Source organism: Megalobrama amblycephala, linkage group LG18 (assembly GCF_018812025.1).
Source record: "Megalobrama amblycephala isolate DHTTF-2021 linkage group LG18, ASM1881202v1, whole genome shotgun sequence".
NCBI classification, from domain to species: Eukaryota; Metazoa; Chordata; class Actinopteri; order Cypriniformes; family Xenocyprididae; genus Megalobrama; species Megalobrama amblycephala.
This window is the reverse complement of record NC_063061.1, coordinates 32051444-32076364: the sequence shown is the minus strand read 5'-3', so window position 1 is coordinate 32076364 and position 24921 is coordinate 32051444. Positions and strand designations below refer to the sequence as shown.

General features: G+C 35.0%; 2 long non-coding RNA genes across 2 annotated transcripts; one reads left to right on the top strand and one right to left on the bottom strand.

Annotated features, from left to right (window-relative positions):
• Positions 1 to 3768: 3768 nt before the first annotated feature.
• On the bottom strand, positions 3769 to 7133 carry LOC125253123. Its single transcript, XR_007181366.1, has 3 exons — positions 6668 to 7133; positions 5240 to 5353; positions 3769 to 4993 (listed from the first exon to the last, which is right to left on the bottom strand). It is a non-coding gene; the product is annotated as an uncharacterized LOC125253123 (long non-coding RNA).
• Positions 7134 to 23407: 16274 nt separating this feature from the next.
• On the top strand, positions 23408 to 24704 carry LOC125253342. Its single transcript, XR_007181413.1, has 3 exons — positions 23408 to 23666; positions 23743 to 23797; positions 23896 to 24704. It is a non-coding gene; the product is annotated as an uncharacterized LOC125253342 (long non-coding RNA).
• Positions 24705 to 24921: the final 217 nt, after the last annotated feature.

Here is a 24921-nt window from a genome sequence, read left to right as displayed (position 1 = left end):
GCGGAAAGCGGGCGGCTCAAGAGCGGCAGTCTGCGAGGGCACCGGCGCTGCTGCAGTCGGCAGTCTCAGCTGGTCCTTCTGCAGTGCCTCTTCGACGGCGGAAAGAGCTCGTTCCAGGAGGCGAAGGCATTCAGCGGGATACAACGGAAGGATGTACAGTCGTCGCTGAAGGAGAGAAAACCGAGTTCTATGTCGAAACGCCTGCTTATATAGCTATAGCCACGCCCATTTGGCGGGCTCGTTGGCGCGCTATATCGCCATAGGCTCGCGCGACTACGCCGCGCCGTCATTGGTTCAAAAAGTTTCTTTTTTTGAACCAATAGACGTGCAGTTACACTGCGCTATTGAAAAAGGCTTCCGTGAGGAGGAAAAAGGAGCTTTTCCCCATACGCAGTATGAGTGAATGTATCGAAAGGGAACTGTGATTTTGAAAGGTACTCAACTTCAGAAGCCAAAATGAACACATTCAAGCCGCAGATGCAAAAGCAGATAATTTATTATTTATTAAATTACCCATGCATAAGTAATTTATTGCACAGATGTACAATACTTTACACACATATGTAAAGTATGTGAGGTTTGGTAGCATTACAGAATGAGCTATATACATATATAGATATACATACACACATACACATGCACATACATACATGGGTCATTGATGTGACAGATCATTTTTTGACCAAAGGCCTAAATAAAAAACAAAGATATGACATCCAAAGTATGTAAGGTATTACATACTCAGGTCATTCAGTACAACCGCTATAAAACATGGAAAATGTTGTAATATTTAAAAAAAATTGTACTAAATATAAAATATTTGATTGTCCTTTTGCTAGCTATCTAGTAAGCTAACTAGCTAGCTTGCTAGATATCAGCCTGTTAGCATTGTTTGTTTGAAAATCATCATTCGGTATAACCAAAAGTGTCATTCAGTAAAACATTGTTTTAAAATGCAAAAAATGTTGGTAAAAATTTTGGTTAAACCGAATGACTTTTTTGGTGACAGATTTTGTTCATGTTAATTGATTATAAAAACCATTAAATCTCGCTGTTAACACTCCATTGTGTTTTTTTTTCTTTTTTTTTTTTTTTTTTTTTTAACTTTTAAAAACCTTATTCATCAATGACCCACATACAAACAAAAAGTTTAACAACACTGCTTGAAATGGGCGGACGGACGGAGAGATAGATAGATAGATAGATAGATAGATAGATAGATAGATAGATAGATAGATAGATAGATAGATAGATAGACTTTCATTTGGATTTAAAATGGACAGAAACCTACTGCTTTGACCTGTCACATTTTTAATCACAAAATTGATCAAAACAGTCATTTGGTGGTCAGTCAAAACTTCCTTTTTGATTTTCATAATGTAGTCAATATGAATTGAAGCATACAAATGCATTAACAATTTGTTTAGCCAGCATTAGCCAGCTAGCAAAAGTATTAGCATGCTATTAGCTTACAGCGTTAAACAAATTTAACTAGCCTGTTGTGGCAAACAACATACTGACATTTTCATACATTTATTCTTTACAGGTAGTCATGCTTGAGGTTTGAGGTAGGATTAATATTTATATTATTATAACCATTAGGCTCAATATTTGCATGATTCCCTGAGCGTTGCCCTGGCATCGAGTCATTTGACTTGAAGTAGCCCATTAGTTTCAACAGTTTTCAAACACAATACAAAATAAAGGTTTATTATGTTGTGTTACCAATGTGACTACCATTAAGATTTTTGCAATAATAACATCTGTAAAATGATTATCACCAAACATTTTGACAGATATGCACTGATGAGGACACTGGAAAAAACAATGAATACTACTGGGAGAGCGCATAAGTTTATTGTTTCTGTATGATAACAAACATCAATGCATTAGCTTTACACACATAATTTCCCTTTCAAAATATAAATATATCTTTGAGGCAGAAAAGCTTCTGTTGCTGTTGCTGTTTTTTTTGGAGAACAGAGGCAGACAAGTTTTTCCAGTGCGATGCAGAAAAAGAACAGGCATGACTAAATCAGCCAGCATAAAACAAATATTAACTAATTGACCACAAGATCTGAATATTTATCTCTTTCATAAAAAAGAAAAAAAAAAGAAAAAAAGAAATATAGTGACAGTAAAGGGAACATATGTGATGACCATGCTCACAGTAGTTATTAGAATGAGATAAAATGCTCTTCTCTTCATGTGGTTTTCCTCTTCTCTCTCTCTCCCTCTCTCCTGACCCACTGCCAGGTAACGCTCAACACACATCAGACACTGAAACAGAGGATGACAAGTGATAGTAAATCCAAATAAAAAATATGCTACCGCTCTGAGACTTATAAACGGGAATCATTTTATACATAGAGTGAGCAAAGAGTTCACAGAAAACAAGATTCCACAAACAGAGAGACTGAGGTTGAGGAACTCTGATGCAACTCCACTTATTCCTGTGATGATGATCCATATGATATAGGAGTGTGTAGGAAGACCAGATATGACACTGAAGGTATACATACAAAATTCTAGTATGCTTAGTTCCCAAATTGGATATATTGTGAGGTTGGTAGATAAATGAGGTGTGGTGAAGTTCTTCATTTCTCGAACCAGAAGAACAAAGGAAAAATGTTGTGATCTATGAGAGAGAGAGAGAGAGAGAGAGAGAGAGTCTAAATGTACCATGGAAGTCAATAAAAATCACTAACAGTCACTAACTCAAAGCAAAAAATCTAGGTCTACACCTAGTCTTTCTAAACTAATTTGAAAACTTGTGTTTAAAGGGTTAGTTCACTCAAAAATGAAAATTCTGTCATTAATTACTCACCTTCATGTCGTTCCACACCCTGTTGTTCATCTTCAGAACACAAATTAAGATCAAAATCTGATGGCTCATTGAGGTCTCCATTGCCAGCAAGTTAATTTAATTTTTCAATTACTTTGGCAGTTTGATACGCGCTCCGAACCACTGATTCGAAACAAAAGATATGTAAAGCTTCAAAGCTTCATGAAGCAGTGTTTTGAAATCAGCCATCACTAGATATTGTTGAAAAATTCATTATTTTGTTTTTTTTGGTGCATAACATTAAGGTTGAACCACTGTACTCACACGAACTGTTTTAAATATTTCTTTACTACCTTTCTGGACATTGAAAAATAAAATTAACTTGCTGTCAATGGAGGCCTCACTGAGCCATCGGATTTCATCAAAAAATATCTTAATTTGTGTTCCGAAGATGAATTAAGGTGAATTAAAATGAATTGTGGGTGTGGCATGAGGGTGAGTAATAAATTACATTATTTTCATTTTTGGGTGTATAACAATAAATAAATAAATAAATAAAATTGTTGATGTAATGTGAGTTGTCATGTTCATTTAAACTTTTTGCCATGTGAGACAAGCTGGAGTTAAATGTATCTTGCTCATGAGAGCCATTGTGCAGATTCCATATTTGAGTCTTTTATCAAATAACTTTTTTTTTTTTTTTTTTTTTTTCTGACTGATTGTGTACTTGGATCAATCGTACATTGGCTTTATTTTACATAAAAGATGTAATATAAATAATTATCTATAAAATTGAGCAAGGCATTTAATATTTAATAATTATTTTTATGAATACCATATGCAAACCCTATATCTGAATTATTAAATAAATTTTTTTTTTTCAATTTCTGATTGTGTACAATTTTAATATTGATTTTGTATAAAAACTAATAATGTATATATGATTATGTATACAATATGATACTGTCAATAAGTGAGCTGTTAAAATATATTTTTACAGAAAATGAAATACAGTAAGCATGAAGTAAATAACAAAATACACCTTTATATTGTATAAATCTAAACCCTACATAGCACACATTTACACTAAACAACAGAACATACGGTTCATAACGCCCCCATAAATGTGTTCTAGAATCTTTCAGCTGAACAGATGTTGCAATATAGGCCCTACCTGCATTTTTCCTGTCTAAATATTCATTTATTTGTTAAGTAGCAATGTAGTAGTCAGCGGATCATTACAACAAAATAAGACACAGTTGCAAATCAGACAATATAAGTATTAGTAACTCAATAAAATGTCACAGATGAAGTTCTTTTCTCACAAAGAAGCAGGAGAGTTTTCCATTCCGGTGCAGATAATGAAAAGGCTGAACTAAATCAGCCAGCATAAAACAAATATAACATACTGACCAGATGGCTGAAGAACTCTTTTCTATCAAAATACTGACTATTCCAGTCATAGTAAAAGGAACATATGTGATAACCAAGCTAACAGTAGTTACTACAATGAGATAAAACGCTCTTCTCTTCTTGTGGTTTTCCTCCCCTCTCCCTCTCCCTCTTTCTCCTGGTCCTGACTGCTTCAGAGCTCTGAGAACAGCCACAAGACAAAACAACTGGATGGAGAGGAAGAAGAGGAACTGTGTGGAGAAGAACAATGTATAAATATAAGTAGGAGATGAGACAAAAACAATCATGGAGAAAAAACTGTAGCCGATGGTGATTATCCAGGCCACAGTGCAGCAGATCACTTTATATCTGAGAGGTTTGTACTTCAGAAAGGTTACAGGATGAACCACTGCCAGGTAACGCTCAACACACATTATACACTGAAACAGAGGATGACCAGTGATGCATAGTCCAACTAAAAACTGTGTTAATGATAGGAGAACTGGAAACAGAAACCAATTTGTGATCAGAATGAGCAAAGAATTCAGAGAGAAAATGATCCCACAAAGAGAGAGACTGATGTTGAGGAACTCTGCTAAAACTCCACTTCCTGTTCCTGTGATGATGAGCCAGATCACACAGGAGTGTATAGAAACACCAGAGATGAAGCTGAAGGTAAGCATACAAATTTCAAACATTCCTATTTACCAAAATGGAAAAAATGTGTGGTTGGCAAATGAATGAGGTGTGGTGAAGTTCTTCATTAGTTCCATGTTTATCTTCTCCAACCAGAAGCACAAAAGGAACAATTGTGATCTATTGAAAGAAAGAAGTGCAAATGCACAAAAAAAAGTCAATAAAATCACTAGCAGTCAACATGAAGCAGAAGATCTGAAGGTAAAATTACGCATTCAACACAACACCCAAATGTAATTCAATACAATACCCAAATTATATCCAGATAATATATTGCATTGTATTATATTTTAAGTATCATATTGTATAATAATATTAATTTAAATGTGTTGCTTTCATATATATAGGGTTTCAAGTAGCATTCACCTGAAGAGTGAAGGTTCAGTCTCTCTGGCTTGACATGAAGCTCACTGCTGTTTTATAGTCACTTCACAGCTGTCACGACTTCAATGATTTCATTTTCATCACATAGGACACTGGCTATGCAAAATGAAAATCATGAGGTTACAAAAAAATAGACTGTCTTGAGTAAACAACTGGACAGAAAAATATTGCACTTCTCTGTGGAAAATGAATTTCAGAACTCAGGGAATTTACATGAATGCAAAAAAAAAAAAAAAAAAAAAAAAAAAAAAAAGAAAAAAAGAAGATCAATTAATTTGTTGGTGTAGTTGTCACCCACAAATTATGATTCCTTTTTTTTTCTTTTTTACAGGCTTTTTGATGTCAGATCCAAACTGGAGTAACATATACCATATCATGTTTTTTTGTTTGTTTTTGTTTTTGTTTGTTTGTTTGTTTTTTCAAAGTGTCAATGGCCTAACAATGTACCCTGCAGAGAAGGGTCAGTGAATGAATCTTTTTAGTGGATTTAAAATATTTGACTCACTGAGATGAAACATACATTAGCTTTATTTTACATAAAGGTTATAATGAAAAATAATACACAATTTTATGAATCATACAAGGCAAATTTGCTATTTTGAAACTATAAATGGAATAGAGTTACATCTAAAATTGGGCTTTTGATTTAGTTTTGAGACACATCTGATTTACTGCAACAAATAGGGTGAATTCAAGTAAATTGCATGGGCCGACTGATTGATTGATTGATTATCATCAATCAATCAATCAATCAATCAATCAATCAATCAATCAATCAGCACATGCAATTTACTTGAATTCATGCTATGTGTAACTTTATGGTTTTCACACCAGAGTCTGATTTTTTCTTGCATGACAGTATGCTTATTCACAGTTATTACCCATAAATGTCCAAATCCTGACAGTCACCAGTCCACAATACAATACAGTACAGTCAACATAGAAACAAAATGACCAAGAGACACAACATTTCTATAAGTGTATTTAAGCGTGATTGTACTGTGCACAATATCTATGCACTGTCAGACCATACAAATGGTCTTGATTTTTTATTTTTTTTTTTCACTGGTAATTGTATAATTGACATGACTGTGTTAGACTGTTTGTTTTAAGAAAACCAAACCTGCTAAATGAGTCACACTTTTGTCATTTTCAAATGTACAGTATGAGATCCCGACAGATCCCAATTTGAAATGATACAAGGACTAAATAATTCTACTTGTTCCAGAAGCTGAGGAAGGTCAGTTTTCCAATTCGGTGCAGGTAAAGAACTGGTGGTACTAAACCAGCCAGCGTAAAAAAAATATAACTAAGTGACCAGAGAATATGATAAAGCTGTGCTGTCAGAGCAGATACCAATCCAGTTATGGTAAATGGAACATATGTGATAACTGTGTTCACAACAGTTACTTGAATGAGATAAAACGCTCTTCTCTTCATGTGGTTTTCCTCCTCTCTCTCTCTCCCTCTCTCTCCTGGTCCTGACTGCTTCAGAGCTCTGAGAACAGCCACACAGCAGAACATCTTAATGGAGAGGAAGAGTATGAATTGCATTGAGAGGAACCACACGTATGTATAAAAATATAATACAAATAGAAAACTAAGCATGCAGACCAAACAACTGCCAAGAGTGATTATCCAGGCCACAGTACAGCAGATCACTCTATATCTGAGAGGTTTGAACTTCAGAAAGGTTACAGGATGAACCACTGCCAGGTAACGCTCAAAACAGATCAGACACTGAAACAGAGGAGAACCAGAGATGGCAAGTCCTAACAAAAATTGGGATAATGCTAGTAGACCTGTGAACGGAAACCATTTTGTGAACAAAATGAGCAAAGAGTTCACAGAGAAAATGATTCCGCAAACAGAGAGATTGAGGATGAAGAAGTCTGATGTAACTCCACTTCTTTTTCCTGTGATGATGAGCCATATAACATAGAAGTTTGTAGGAACACCAAACAGGAAACTGTAGCCAAAAGCACAACATTCAAGGAAGCCAATTTCATAAAATACAGATGTTGTGAGGTTGGTGGATGCCTCATGTATGGTGAAGTTCACTGCAGAGCTACTCATGTCTTCCTCTTCTGTCTTCTCGCTCCAAAAACAAATAACTAAATAAATATTGCAATTGTGATCTAAAGAGAGAAGTGCAAAAACCAAGATCAAGATTAGTGGTTAGACTGCATGTCCATTAATTAAATCACAACCAGTTGTGAAGGTAAAATCTAAAGGTAAAATGAATGTTCACCGAAGCAGAATTGGAATTGCGTGGCTCGTAAATTCAAAACAATTCATCTATCCTCCCCATAACCCCTATAATATGATTGATAACAGCATTAGTATATTACATTGTGCTCAACACAATAGAATAAATAGTTTATCACCTGAAGAGTGAATGCTCAGTCTCGATGCTCAGACATCACAGTTGTCATTGTACTTGTACACAAATACTTGTGCATGGTTTTATATTCTTACCAACACACAGTACATCAGCTATGCAAACAATTAGTGGAAATAATGCATTTTAAAGGCCACGGTACTCAATTTCTGAAGCCAAAAGGAACATATTCACACAACAGATGCAAAAGCTCATTTTTTATTATGCATGGATTATTTAATGTACAAGCCATTTCCTTCTGTCACTCACAGACAGACACACACACACACACACACACACACACGGCATCATTCCATATAGGCGGAATGTTTTTTATACAGTATTTGCATGATTCCGAGCATTGCCCTGGAATCGAGTCATTTGACTGAAGTAGCCCATTAGTTTCAACAGTTTTCAAACACAATACAAAATAAAAGTTTATTTTGTTGTGTTACCAATGTGACTACTATTAAAGGTCCCGTTCTTCGTGATCCCATGTTTCAAACTTTAGTTAGTGTGTAATGTTGTTGTTAGAGTATAAATAAAATCTGTAAAATTTTAAAGCTCAAAGTTCAATGCCAAGCGAGATATTTTATTTAACAGAAGACGCCTACATCGAACGGCCAGTTTGGACTACATCCCTCTACTTCCTTCTTTAATGACGTCACTAAAACAGTTTTTTGACTAAACTCCGCCCACAGGAATACACAAGAGTTGCGTTTGTCGCCATGTCGTCGAAACGCTGTTATTTTCATCCCGCAGTCCAATCACCGGGTCTGATTCCGGCTCAAATTGATAGGGTAAAATGAAAGACATGTTTACAATAACACTGAGCGCATGCATCTCCACGTTATGGTAAGAGGCGTGACTTTTCCGGGCACGGTGCGCTAAGAGCTGTCGAATCACAACACAGGAACCGCTGGCACAATCAGAACTCATTACGTATTTCTGAAGGAGGGACTTCATAGAACAAGGAAGTCATCAGCCCGTTTTTATGACAGTGGAAACAGCGGTATACAGATAAGTAAATTATGTAAAAAATACTGAGTTTTTTTACACGCGAAACATGAACACATGTTATATTGCACACTATAAACACAATCAAAGCTTCAAAAAACCACGAAAAACGGGACCTTTAAGATTTTTTGCAATAATAACATCTGTAAAAATGATTACCACCTAACGTTTTGCACTGATGAGGACACTGGAAAAACTAGACAATAAATATTACTGGGAAAGCACATAAGTTTATTGTTTCTGTATGATAACAAACATCAATGCATTAGCTTTCCACACATAATTTCCCTTTCAAAATACAAATATATCTTTGAGGCAGAAAAGCTTCCAGCAACCTACAGTATTAATCTTAACTGGCTCTCAAGCAAAAACGTGTCAGCATGTAATGACTCACTGAAAGGTCACAGTTGCTGTTTTTTTGGAGAACAGAGGCAGAAGAGTTTTCCAGTGCGATGCAGAAAAAGAACAAGCATGACTAAATCAGCCAGCATAAAACAAATATAACTAATTGACCACAAGATCTGAATATTTATCTCTTTCATAAAAAAAAATAAATATAGTGACAGTAAAGGGAACATGTGTGATGACCATGCTCACAGTACACTCTCAGAAAATAAAGTACATAATTGTACCTTTAGGGGTACAATGGCTTGTCACTGGGGCTGTACCCTCAAGGGTACAAATTTGTACCCTTGTGATTTGTACCTTAAGAGACCAATTTTGTACCTTTATTTAACAGTACAAAAATTGACCCTTCAAAAAGGGTACAAAATTGGCTTTGACAGTGTACAATCATTCACAGCAAAAACTGCAGTGTTAAATTAACTCTCCTGGGAGTATATGTGAGACCATACTCAAGAGTGTTAAAGTGTTAAAATAAGAGTGTTAAATGAACACTGAAGCGGTGTTAAAGTTAATGAGTTAATTAAGTGATTAACAGTGATGATTGACCATTATTGAAGATACCTGATGATAACAAGCAGAATCACCAAAGGAGAAAATCACAATTTTTAAGCCACCATCATGGAGATCGGCGTTTGCTTTAGTTGGGCTCTTGACCCTTGACTTTTTAAAATAAAATTTTGTTTGGGTTGTTTTAACTGAGTTATAACATTAAGACAAACAAATGAAAAAGATAATCAGGTGGTGTTGGTTATGCTTTCACATAATCATTATTTGACCTGAACTCATTTAGAGCCCAATCTCTGAGTTAAAATTACATTATTGATTACAGCAGCACTGTGATTCTACATCAGAAGATCAGCTTTATCAATATAATCTGAAGGATTTCTCAAAAGTTCTGATTAAAAAAAAAAAAAAAAAAAGAAGTTCTTTTAGGCACACACAGACATCAAGAATCAGCCTGTGAATCTCATCATATTCTGATTAACAGATCAACTCTGAACATTAAAGAAACAAGCTACTAAAAAGTCGCATAAACAGATCAAAATAAAATATGAGAATAAAAGAATTTACTAAGACAGTTCAGCTCATAATTTATTCACGCAGCAAAGCCATGGATGAATTTTGATTGGTGGCACCCAGAATGCACTGCAACATGCTTTATTATTCTCACCACTGTTGAGATTCACAGGCTGATTCTTAATGTCTGTGTGTGCCTAAAAGAACATTTTTTTTTTTTTTTTAAATCAGAACAACTTTTGAGAAATCCTTCAGATTATATTGATAAAGCTGATCTTCTGTAGAATCACAGTGCTGCTGTAATCAATAATGTAAAACTAACTCAGAGATTAGGCTCTGAATGAGTTCAGTGATTCAGGTCAAATAATGATTATGTGAAAACATAACCAACACCACTTGATTATCTTTTCCATTTGTTTGTCTGGATGTTAAAACTCAGTTAAAACAACCCAAACAAAATTTTACTTTAAAATGTTAAGGGTCAAGAGCCCAACTAAAGCAAACGCCGATCTCCATGATGGTGGCTTAAAAATTGTGATTTTCTCCTTTGGTGATTCTGCTTGTTATCATCAGGTATCTTCAATAATGGTCAATCATCACTGTTAATCACTTAATTAACTCATTAACTTTAACACCACTTTAGTGTTCATTTAACACTCTTATTTTAACACTTTAACACTCTGAGTATGGTCTCACATATACTCCCAGGAGAGTTAATTTAACACTGCAGTTTTTGCTGTGAATGACTCTAATGAGATATATTTTACACACACACACACACACACACACTGAATCAAAATCAGAGTTTATTAAATCCTTTTCATTTTCACATTTTACAACATTTCATTTTAAACACATTTTTAAACATTCCATATGAGTCCATCTTTCCGGGTGTTAAAAATCAACTCTGAAGCAGTGTTAAAGTAGTCTGGTTATCACCAGACCAAGCTCAATTTAAAATTGAACATTGGTCTGGGGAGTTTGCTATGTATTTTCTACTGCACAGGAGGCATGATCAACGAGCATTAGTCACGCAATTGGATAGTCCTTCAACCAATCAGATCAACGATCCGGGTGACGTACTTTGCAGAGCAATGCGAAAACTCCAGACAGGTTTACTGTGTGTCTCAATCAGCTCCCTAGTTCAGTAGTCAGGGCACTGATCAGGAAATCAGCCACATTCACTTGCATGATATACCGATTCATGACCTAGGGAACTAGGGAGCTGATTGAGATGCAGGGTTAGTTTGTATTGGTTTGTAGCATTGATCCGCGGTTTGCAGAAGCAGCATTGGCATCGAGCGATTTTTGCAGGTTGTGCAAAAAAACATGAAAGTGATCGGTATTTACACCCACTCGAGCAATTTGTTTGCTAACTAAAGAAGTCATTCAGCATCGTCGAGAGTTTAAAAGGCGACTCTGATACTGTTCTGGTTCAGTGTAAATGAATGTGGAATATAGCTGCCCTAAACTACATCATTGTCATAACAACCAAAAAGAATTCCAGTCAGCTCAGGCGGTGCGAGATTCAAGAAGCAGGGAGACGAAACATATAGAGCAAATAATAAAAATATTGTCCACCATCAAGGGGCATTGAAGTAAAAGAGTCCTGTACTCACATCGTGAAGCAAACCACCAAAATAACAGCAGAGAATCATAGTGTGTCATTAATCGCTGTTTGTAATCTTCCTATGAAGAGACTGTCGGATCAACGCTCTGCTATACACTGTAAAAAAAATCCCGTTGTTTCTACGGAAAAATACCGGCAGCTGTGGTTACCAGAACAATACTGTAAAAATGACATCAAACCGTAAACATACTTACGGAGTTACATGTGAATTTTACATTTTAAATATGTATATTTAACATTGGATTTCAGTACACTGTAAAAAAAATCCCAGTAAAATTTACAGTAAAATAACGTATTTCATTAACTGATATAATGTTAATTTACCAACCTAATGAAGTACTAATATCTGTTTTGTATCTTTATTATACACTGACAGTCACCAAACACAGTGGTGATGAGAGTCACATGATGAATCAAAGTTCACCACAAGCAGCTTTTCCACAAGCTGAGAAGGACAATACTAATATATAGAAGGAGCACACAGTGTCATTCACAGACACACTAAACACCATCATGGTAACATGCATGAAATTTTAAAAATGCAATAAACATTAATTTAACAACATTAGATGTAACATAAAACCCTAATGTACATAACTGATTAGAAAAAATGAGAAAAACTAAGAAGAAACAGAGTTATTTCAACAAAAATATATCAAATGTGAAGTGTCACGCAGGGAATTGTGGGAATGTCAATTTACGGTTTTTCACTGTAAATTTTACAATGAATTGTTATTTTTCACTTTCAAAAACTGTGAATTTAACGGTATTTTACCGTAAAATTACATTAAATGTACCGTTAGATCTATTACAGTTATTCACCGTATATAGTACGGAAACTTTCTGTAAACCAATTAACAGTTTTTCACCGCAGCATTTTTACAGTCTTTTACTGTTAAAATCACGGTCATTTTTTACAGTGTATGTCTCTCAGATATGGTAAATGCTTAACACAATCGGCGTCACTGTGATTGTGCATTGTTATTTTGGAGTGACGGTCGTGCGAGAGACGGGTAGATCAGATAGAGTTTGAAAACTGCTTGCCGTCGCTTCTCTATTGTCATTGTGTTATAGCCGCCAATAGCGAGCAAGGTGGATAAGCCAGTCTGTGATTGGTTCCCGCAAAAGTGTAACAGCGCAGCAGAAATTAATGCAGGGGTTTCCAGACTGAGTTGCCGAGCGAAATCAAATCGCCGGCAGATCAGGCTGGGTTTACCCAGACTAGTGTTAAAGTTAATGTCGAGTTAATTCTGGATTTCACAAATCAGTCTGCCTCTAACTCGAAAAAGGGCTTATTCAACCACGGACACAAGGATTAACTCAAAAAATGGCTTTACTTCCAGTCTTCAATAAACTTCTTACAGTCCGACTTGTATTGCAGTGTGTTGATTTTTTACATCCATTCACATCCAACAACAGTTATCCAACAGATGGAATTTAGTTTGGTTTGATTGTAGTTAGTTTAATTGAAGATAGATATCTTGGCAGTTTAGGCTCAAATTAGGCTGATAAACTTTAAGAAAACAGAATAATATACTAAATTAAATTAATATACTTAACATCCAATGCATTGTAACAAGTACACACAATATGAACACTTTAACTGTATGCACGCTAATTCAACAATATTATACACAATATTAATAAGCAAAATTCTGTTACACCACAATTGTCTCTTCAATGCACAAGAAAACATTTATCTGAATATAAATCAACGTATATAGGCCAACATTTAGCTCGCTGCAATACTTTTCATCCTACCATCAGCGTCTCGGGTTGACTCATCACTGACGTGCTTTCCGATCTTCTTTCGCTCACAACTCTCTTTAGATGCGGCAAGCTTTCCTTCTAGAAGACACTTGTGCGACAGAACACTCACTGCGTCGCAATTCCTTTAGGATGACTGCTTTTTAATGTCTTTCCACGCGCTCCGTTTTCAGCACGCGCGCTTCACGAACTCTCTTCTCTTCCGCGCTTCGCCAGCTGCTTCCGATCATAGACTGTAAAAAAAGATGGACGACGCAACGCCGCTTTCTTCCATTTTAATGAACTGAAGCCAAATGGGCCGACGAATGGGCGCTGACACGTTACGCAATACGTCAAAAAAAAAAAGTTTGGAGCCTGGGCATGCGCAGAAGGAATCGTCAGTGGAGCCCGGAGGCGGAGTCGCGGTATCAAACTTCCGCCCAGACGACTGCGTCATCATTCATGTAAAATAGACTATAATAGACTTAAAATAGACATTTTAAATAGACTATAAAAATTATACACAATTTAAAATTCTACCTATAAAATAATAGGCTATTCTGTTTCTAGAGCAATAATATTTTTGAAACAGCAAATTCAGTAGATAAACTCAATATACCACTAGAAACAACTCTAAAATGTCAGAAACAGTGCTGCCATTTTAAATCAAGTTCAACTAACGTTACAGGAGATCGATTGCTATAATTAGAGTAGGCTATCATTAGTTTTATCCTGCTAATTATTATTTTATACCCATAAAAATAATAAGTAACTGCCAGATAACAATCACCTGCTTTTTCCCGACATGGTTAACATTAGGTGTGTTATCTTAACTAATAACATTTATTAATTGGCTTATGAAGCCCACATTTAAAGTTACAGAAAAAAATTCAGTGATCCGTCAGATCCTGTAGGTCGGTTAGGACAGTTTACTGCTGAACAGCTCATTTTGTTGGTGTTAAATAACAAAGAAATCGAAAATTAATAGTTACACTCTTAAAACAGATGTGTTAAAAACAACACAACCTGTGTTATATTTTAACACATCTGTGTGTCTGTCTAGTTAAGGACAACACATTTTGTGTTAATTTTAACTCAACCAGTGTGTTATTTTTTCTTAATACAGGCATAAAATATTTAACACTAATGTGTGTGAGAGAGAGAGAGAGAGAGAAACGACACTGTGTCCAACACAACATGTGTTAACTATCATCCAATCACATTGCTGCTACGTCACTCCGCAAGCCGTTAAGCAAGTTTGTGCCTCTTTCTTCATTGGCGGATGATTTAACACACGGGTGTGTTAAGATATAACACAGGTTGTGTTAAAAACAACACAACCTGTGTTATATCTTAACACATCCGTGTGTCTAGTTAAGGACAACACATTTTGTGAACACATTTAACACATTTTTAACTCAACCAGTGTGTTATTCTTCTTAACACAGGCAATGTGTTAAAATATTTAACACACTAATGTGTCATAAATCACACAATTTGTGTCATAGATGTGCTATTTTTGACCAGTTAAAATGAATGCAATACCACTCTTAGAAAGGATGTGTTAAAACTGACTCAAAATGTGTTAAATTCTTACACATCAGTGTGTGAGTTTAGGGACAACACTTGTTGTGTTAATTCTGACACATTCACTGAGTCAAATATTTTAACACAGTAAATGTGTCAGGAAGGTGATCTGCTGTTAACAAGCAGAATCAAAGGTGAAAATCACAATTTTTAAGCCACCATCGTGGAGATGAGTGTTTGCTTTAGTTGGGCTCTTGAACCTTGACTTCTTAATATTAGATTTTTTTGGCCTGTTGTAACAGCTAGTCAAGCAAACAGGAAAGATGATCAGGTGGTGTTGGTTATGTTTTCCACATAATCATTATTTGATCTGAATCACTGAACTCATTTAGAGCCCAATCTCTGAGTTAGATTTACATTATTGATTATTTTTTAAAAGTTGTTCTGATTTTAAAAAAAAATTGTACAGCTGAAATTATCAGCTCATATAAATTATGATCTGAATTGTCTTAGTAATTTCCTTTATTCTCACTTTTTTTTTTTTTTTTTCTGTTTTATGTGACTTTTTAGTAGCTTCTTTTCTAATGTTTCTAAAATCAGAATATGTTGCCTGTCACCACTGTTGAGATTCACAGGCTGATTCTTGATGTCTGTGTGTACCTAAAATCAAGGTTTGTTTTTTTTTTTTTTTTGATCAGAACAACTTTTTAAGTAATACCTTTGAATTATGCAGAAAAAGCTGATCGTCTGCTATAATCAATAATGTAAATCTAGCTCAGAGATTGGGCTCTAAATGAGTTCAAGACAAATATTGATTATGTGAAAACATAACAAACACCACCAGATCGTCTTTTTTATTTGCTTGTCTGGCTGTTATAACTCAGTTACAGCAACCCAAACAAAATTGAATATTATAAAGTCAAGGGACAAGAACTAAAGCAAACCCTCATCTCCATGATGGTAACTTAAAATTGTGAATTTCTCCTTTGATTCTGCTTGTTAACAGCAGATCACCTTCCTGACACATTTAATGTGTTAAAATCATAACACAATGAATGTGTCAAAATGAACACAAGTCATCCACCGATGAAGAAAGAGGCACAAACTTGCTTAACGGCTTGCGGAGTGACGTAGCAGCAATGTGATTGGATGATAGTTTAACACATGTTGTGTTGGACACACACTGTAAAAAATTTCCTGTAGAAATTACAGTAACTTACTGGCAGCAGTTTGCCAGTAACTTACTGTAAATTGAACTTACAGTAAAAATACTGTATTAATATTTACAGTACCATTTAACTTGCTGTAAACATATTTACAGTACACAGGGGCGCAGGGGCACCAGAAAATGTCCGTTTAAAAACAGAAAAATACTGTCCGAAAAAAAGCATAGATAAACTGTAAAAAAATCCTGTGAAAAGACGGTACTTTTCTGGCAGCAGGAGCGCCAGAAAATAATGTAAAATAACTGTTATTTTAAAACATTTAATAAGACATTTATTTACATAGATTTTATAATATTTCTTTACAGTACATCACTGTTACCGCTTGAGATCCAGCAGAGCTTTTATAATCTGAAGGGTTTTTTTTAAACACACACAGACATCAAGAATCAGCATATGACCCTCAACAATGGTGACAATCAAACAAAGTGCTTCATGTTGCAGTGCATGATGGGAGCCACCAATCAAAACTCATCCATGGCTCCCATCATGCATTGCTGCATGAATAAATTATGCAGCTGAATTGTCCTGTAATTTTCGTAGATTGTTCATGTTTGCTTTATTTTTCTGTTGTTTTGTTGTGACAGTAGCTTGTTTTGTGATGTTCAGAGTTGATCTGTTTGTCAGTATTTTGTGTCTTCCTTTTCTTCTTTCTCCAAGCGGAAAAATAAGCCTCTCTGTGATTGGTCAGTTTTCACGCTCATTTGTTTTTACTGTATTTCAGTTTACAGTAAATGAAAAATACTGTATTTTATTGACGCCAATGGGATATTTCCCATAATGCAACTTTTAAATACAGTAACATACTGTATAACTGTTTTACAGTAAAATACAGTTCATATTACAGTAAAATACTGTGTAATTTACAGAAATTGCTAACAGTGCAGTGTTGTTTCTCTCTTTCTCTCTCTCTACACATGATCAACTTAAATTGACACAAAAATGTGTTAAAATAGCCATAACACAAAAAATGTGTTATTAATTAACACATCCTTTTTGAGAGTAGTTATACATCTTCAGTCTCCCCTCGAAGCTCCGACAGTCCTCAGACAAGCTGTCAATCAACTGTGAATCATGACGACACACCCCATTTTTATAGCATCAAATTGCTAGCTAAAATCTAAATGATCACAAAAACGAACAATTGAATATATATCAGCGTGATAACAACTACCTTAAATGACCAAAACCATCTTTCAGAAATTTTTATTTGAAGCAGAATTTATTTTTAAGTTTTCACTGAAGTCTCATTCGACTGCATTGAGAGGGCGGGATTTATGACGTCTCTTCAGTCACCCGAGATTAATCTCCAAATTCACTTAAATTACACCTAAGTCATCTCTGACTTTACAGTTAATGAGATAATTGAGTGATGACTGAGTGGTGATTGACAGTTAGTGGTGACACCTGATGTTAATAAGCAGAATTGCTGAAGAAACAACAAGAGAAAAAGAGAGAGACACAACAACTACAACTGACTTTCAGCCATTAAACATTATTACACTTATTATTAACCAGTTTGATTTTATTTCTGTCATACATCAACAAAAGTTCTTATTGAGAATTAACAGATGTTTAGATGTTAATGTTTGAATGAAAGTTTAGTTTGAAGTCACCATGATGGTGAAAAGCATTTCCTTTAGCTGGGCTCTTGACTCTGTTTATTAACATTAATTTATCTCTGGCTGCACCAACTTTGTGTTTGTAGAGCACATTTGTTATGGCCAGAGAAACTCTGATCGGAGCTCTGTTTCCCAAAAGTGCAGTGAGTCAAAGTTGATCAATTTTAATTGTAATTTTCGTAGATTGTTCATGTTTGCTTTTATTTTTCTGTTGTGACAGTAGCTTGTTTTGTGATGTTCAGAGTTGATCTGTTTGTCAGTATTTTGTATTTATTTATCATCACCGTTCTTGAGAATCATATGCTGATTCGTGATGTCTGTGTGTGTTTAAACACTAAAGCTTCAATTCATAATTAAAGAGAAGAAATGATCAGGTGGTGTTGGTTATGTTTTCATATAATCATTATGATCTGAATCACTGAACTCATTTAGAGCCCAATCTCTGAGTTAGATTTATATTAGTGATTACAGCAGCACTGTGACTCAGAAGGTCAGCTTTTTCAATATAATCCAGATGATTTCTTAAAAGTTGTTCTGAATAAATAAAAAAAAAAAGAAAACTTTTCTTTTAGGCACACACAGACATTAAGAATCAGCGTATGAATCTCAACGATGGTGACAAGCAACATATTCTGATCAACAGATCACATTAGAAAACAAGCTACTAAAAAGTCACATAAAAACAGAAAAATAAAAATAGTGACAATAAAGGAAATTACTAAGACAATTCAGCTCATAATTTATTCATGCAGCAATGCATGATGGGAGCCATGGATGAATTTTTAATTGGTGGCTCCCAGAATGCACTGCAACATTCTTTTTGACAGTCACCACTGTTGAGATTCACGGGCTGATTCATCACATACACTGTAGGACACCAGATATTCAAAATGAAAATCACGAGATTACAAAAGATAAACAGTTTTGTGTAAACACAAACAGAAAACATTTAGTTTCTAAACCAATTTGAAAACTCATGTTTAAAGGGTTAGTTCACCCAAAAATGAAAATTTTATCATTAATTGTTTTCCTTCCACATCTGTAAGACCTTCGTTAATCTTCGAAACACAAATTAAGATATTTTTGATAAAATCTGATGGCTCAGTGAGGCCTCCATTGCAAGTAATTTATTTTCATGTTTCAATGCCCAGAAAGGTACTAAAAACATTTTTAAAACAGTTCGACTACAGTGGTTCAACCTTAATATTATAAAGCGACAAGAATACTTTTTGTGCAGTAAAAAAACAAAATAACAAATTATTCAACAATATCTAGTGATGGCCGATTTCAAAACATTGCTTTATGAAGCCTCAGAGCACCAAAGTCATGTGATTTCAGTAAACGAGGCTTTGTTACCTGATGAATGTTTTAAAATTTCAATGGTTCGACTTTGGCAGTTTGATACACGCTCTGAACCACTGATTCGAAACAAAAGATACGTAAAGCTTCAAAGCTTCATGAAGCAGTGTTTTGAAATCACCCATCACTAGATATTGTTGAATAATTCATTATTTTGTTGTTTTGGCGCACAAAAGTATTCTCATAAATTTATAATATTAAGCTTGAAGCACTGTACTCACATGAACTGTTTTAAATATGTCTTTACTACCTTTTGCTGGACATTGAAAAATGAAATTAACTTGCTGGCAATGCAGGCCTCACAGAGCCATTGAATTTCATCAAAAATATCTTAATTTGTGTTATGAAGATGAACGAAGGTCTTACGGGTGTGGAATGACATGAGGGTGAGTAATTAATGACAGAATTTTCATTTCTGGGTGAACTAACCCTTTAACTTACAAACAAACAATAAATAAATAAATTTTTTGATGTAATGCGAGTTGTCATGATTCATTTAAACCTTTTTTTTTTTTTTACCATATGAGACAAGCTGGAGTTAAATCTATCTTGCTCATGAGAGCCAGTGTGCAGATCCCATATTTGAGTCTTTTATCAAATAACTTTTTTTTTTTTTTTTTTAATAAGTCATTTTTAAATTTCTGACTGATTGTGTACTCGGATTAATCATTAGCTTTATTTTTCATAAAAGGTGTAATAAAAATAATTAACTATAAATTGAGCAAGGCATTTTTTATTTAATAATTATTTAATTAAATACCATATGCAAACCCTATATTTGAATTATTGAGCTGTTAAAATATACTTTTAGAGAAAATGAAATACATTAAGCATGAATAACAAAGCACACCTTTAAATTGTATAAATCTAAACCCATAACACACGATTATACTAAACAACAGAACATACGGTTCATAACGCCAGCATAAATGTGTTCTAGAATCTTTCAGCTGAACACATATTTCAATATACCTGCATTTTTCCTGTCTAAATATTCATTTATTTGTTAAGTAGCAATGTAGTAGTCAGCGGATCATTACAACAAAATAGGACACAGTTGCAAATCAGATGATATAATTTTAGTAACTCAACAAAATGTCACAGATGAAGTTTTTTCACAAAAAAAAGCAGGAGAGTTTTCCATTCCGGTGCAGATAATGAACAGGCTGAACTAAATTAGCCAGCATAAAACAAATATAACAAACTGACCAGATGGCTGAAGAAAGCTTATCTATCAAAATACTGACTAATCCGGTCATAGTAAAAGGAACATATGCGATAACCAAGCTAACAGTTGTTACTACAATTAGATTAAACACTCTTCTCTTCATGTGGTTTTCCTCCCCTCTCCCTCTCCCTCTTTCTCCTGGTCCTGACTGCTTCAGAGCTCTGAGAACAGCCACAAGACAAAACAACTGGATGGAGAGGAAGAAGATTAACTGTGTGGAGAAGAGCAATGTATAAATATAAAAGGGAGACGAGACAAAAACAATCATGAAGAAAAAACTGTAGCCAATGGTGATTATCCAGGCCACAGTGCAGCAGATCACTCTATATCTGAGAGGTTTGTACTTCAGAAAGGTTACAGGATGAACCACTGCAAGGTAACGCTCAACACACTTCAGACACTGAAACAGAGGATTACCAGTAATGCCTAGTCCAACTAAAAACTGTGTTAATGACATGAGAACTGGAAACAGAAACCAATTTGTGATCATAAGGAGCAAAGAATTCAGAGAGAAAATGATCCCACAAAGAGAGAGACTGATGTTGAGGAACTCTGCTAAAACTCCACTTCCTGTTCCTGTGATGATGAGCCAGATCACATAGGAGTGTGTAGAAACACCAGAGATGAAGCTGCAGGTAAGCATACAAATTTCAAACATTCCTATCTTCCATAATGGAAAAAATGTGTGGTTGGCAAATGAATGAGGTGTGGTGAAGTTCTTTATTAGTTCCATGTTTATCTTCTCCAACCAGAAGCACAAAAGGAACAATTGTGATCTATTGAAAGAAAGAAGTGTAAATGTACAAAAAAAGTCAATAAAATCACTAGCAGTCAACATGAAGCAGAAGATCTGAAGGTAAAATTACGCATTCAACACAACACCCAAATGTAATTCAATACAATACCCAAATTATATCCAGATAATATATTGCATTGTATTGTATTTTAAGTATCATATTGTATAATAATATTAATTTAAATGTGTTGCTTTTATATATATATATATATATATATATATATATATATATATATATATATATATATATATATATATATAGGGTTTCAAGTGGCATTCACCTGAAGAGTGAAGGTTCAGTCTCTCTGGCTTGACATGAAGCTCACTGCTGTTTTATAGTCACAATATAGTCAATGATTTCATTTTCATCACATAGGACACTGGCTATGCAAAATGAAAATCATGAGGTTACAAAAAATAGACTGTCTTGAGTAAACAACTGGACAGAAAAATATTGCACTTCTCTGTGGAAAATGAATTTCAGAATTCAGGGTTTTTAATTTACATGAATGCAAAAAAAAAAAAAAAAAAAGAAAAGAAAAGAAAAGAAAAAAAAAAGAAAAGAAGATCAATTAATTTGTTGGTGTAGTTGTCACCCACGAATTATGATTCCTTTTTTTTTTTTTCTTTTTTTTTTACAGGCTTTTTGATGTCAGATCCAAACTGGAGTAACATTAAATATACCATATCATGTTTTTTTTTTGTTGTTGTTTTTTTTTTGTTGTTTTTTCAAAGTGTCAATGGCCTAACAATGTACCCTGCAGAGAAGGGTCAGTGAATGAATCTTTTTAGTGGATTTAAAATATTTGACTCACTGAGATGAAACATACATTAGCTTTATTTTACATAAAGGTTGTAATGAAAAATAATACACAATTTTATGAATCATACAAGGCAAATTTGCTATTTTGAAACTATAAATGGAATAGAGTTACATCTAAAATTGGGCTTTTGATTTAGTTTTGAGACATCTGATTTACTGCAACAAATAGGGTGAATTCAAGTAAATTGCATGGGCCGACTGATTGATTGATTGATGATCATCAATCAATCAATCAATCAATCAATCAATCAATCAATCAATCAATCAATCAATCAATCAGCACATGCAATTTACTTGAATTCATGCTATGTGTAACTTTATGGTTTTCACACCAGAGTCTGATTTTTTTCTTGCATGACAGTATGCTTATTCACAATTATTACCCATAAATGTCCAAATCCTGACAGTCACCAGTCCACAATACAATACAGTACAGTCAACATAGAAACAAAATGACCAAGAGACACAACATTTCTATAAATGTATTTAAGCGTGATTGTACACAGTAAAATCCACAGAGTTAAATCAACTCTGCTCAGATAACATTTGGTCCCTCTCTGAATAGTGTTAAAATAACACTGAAGCAGAGTTAAAGTTAATGAGATAATTAAGCTATTAATTCAGGGATGATTTAACATTAATGATGAACACCTGCTGTTAACAAGCAGAATAACTGAAGAAAAGAGAAACACAAGAACTACAAGTGACTTCAGCCAAAACCATTTAATTGAAATCAGCTGAAGGTAAAATACATTAAATCTCTTAGATCTGAGTAAAAGATCTGATTTACTTATTACGAACCATATTGACTTTATTTTTGTCACATGTCTAAATAATTTCTTATTGAGAATTAACAGAGGTTTAAATGTTGGTGTTTTATTGGTCAATAAATTATGCCACCATCGTGGTGGTCAGGGTTTGTTTTAGTTGGGCTCTTGACCTTTTTATGTTTTTAAAATAATTTGTGTTTGAGCAATTGCAATAGTGTTTTCCTCTTCTCTCCCCCCCCCCCCCCCCCCCCCTCTCTCTCTCTCCTGGTCCTGACTGCTTCAGAGCTCTGAGAACAGCCACACAGCAGAACAACTGAATGAAGAGGAAGAGGATGAGCTGTGCCAGCATGAAACCAAACAATAACTCAAAGAGGATAATTAAAATAAGCAAAGTAATGACACAGCAGAAAGCAAAAATTGCAGTCCAGGCAATAACAGAGCAGATCACTCTATATCTGAGAGGTTTGTACTTCAGAAAGGTTACAGGATGAACCACTGCCAGGTAACGCTCAACACACATCAGACACTGAAACAGAGGACGACCACTGATAGCAAATCCAAATAAAAAAAATATGTTAACGCTCTGAGACTTATAAACAATGGGAACCATGTTATGCATATGTGGCAGTATGGGGGGTGGTTTTTGTCTATTGGTTCATTACGGTTTGTTGAGTAAGCCTAACATGGCTAGAGGTGTATAGTATATAGATCTGCCGTGCGGAGAATCACGTTACGGAAGTACTGCCTTTTCCGGTTCCGCAGGTCGAGTGGCATGTGGAAGAGACTTGGTGCTTGGTCCTTTTGTAGTATGTGGGACAGTAGCTGTATAGTTTCCTGTGACTGACATATCTGCAGCCCATTCACAGGTAGGAACACGTTGTTTGGGGCATTTGTCCTCCCGGTATTGGGCGGGTTAAGTAAATCTAGTTTGTTTCATTACAGCGCGTACGTTGATTTCTCTTTGATTTTACCGGTACTGGGATTCCTCGCACCCTAGGTATGTAGCTTCCTTGTGTTTGTGAATCATGGTTTTTATATTTGTTTAATCATTGTGTGTGTGTTGTGTGTGACGTGCGGTATATACCACCAATTTAGCGAGGAGGATTCTGTTGCCGGGGTTACCAGAGTTTCGTTGTTCATTGACCTACGGAGTACTGCTGTTTTGCTGCTGGCTCAACGTAGATAATAGTGACTGAATCGGCGGTATCTTCATTATTGTCATGTCTTGTTTTGGTATTGTTTCATGTTCACGTTTTATGGTTTATTTTATTGTTATGCTATGTTTGTTTTCCTTGTTTTTGCCATGTGATTTCCCATTGCCCTCATGTGATCATGTCATGTGCTTCCCCTGTCTCATGTGTCATGCTCTCATTGGTTGTCTTAGTCATGTGATTTCAGTTCTGTCCTGTCATTGGTCCTTTGCCTTCATTGTTCACAGGTGTTCCTTGTTTGTCATTAGTCTCTTGGTACAAATAGCCCTTATGTTTCATTGTTATCTTGTCTAGCTTTGTTTTATGTAACCTGCTATTGGTGAGAGTCAAGTCAAGTCAAGTCAAGTCAAGTCAAGTCAAGTCAAGTCAAGTCAAGTCAAGTCAAGTCAAGTCAAGTCAAGTCTTTGTTCATGTGCTGGATTATCATTAAACTATTGATTAACCCTATTGGTGAGTGTCAGTGTCTATTGTCAAGTCAAGTCAAGCCATGTCAAGTCATGTCTTTGTTTTTTTTCATGTTCGTGTTTTGGATTATCATTAAACTGCACTTGGGATCTAACTACACTCGCCTCCAGTGGACTCATTATGTTACAATTATTCAATATTGATTGCGGCTGCACACGCCATAACTGTTCGTGTTACACTGTGCGGGTTGATTGAGAGGAGAATTTCTGCCCCGCTATTTTAGTGTGTGTGCATGCTCAAGGGTAATTTTGTATTTTTTGGAAATGTTTTTGTTTAGTTGATGGACATATTTTATGATTTGGTTTTGTTAATTTAGGAGTTGAAGGTCTAAGAGCAAGGGGGCGGGGTTGACTCGTGGGCTATTTGTGACGTGCTGTGTATGTGCACTGGTGTGTGATGATTTGATTTGGTTATTTATTATTTTTTTCCTTTTATTTAATGAGTG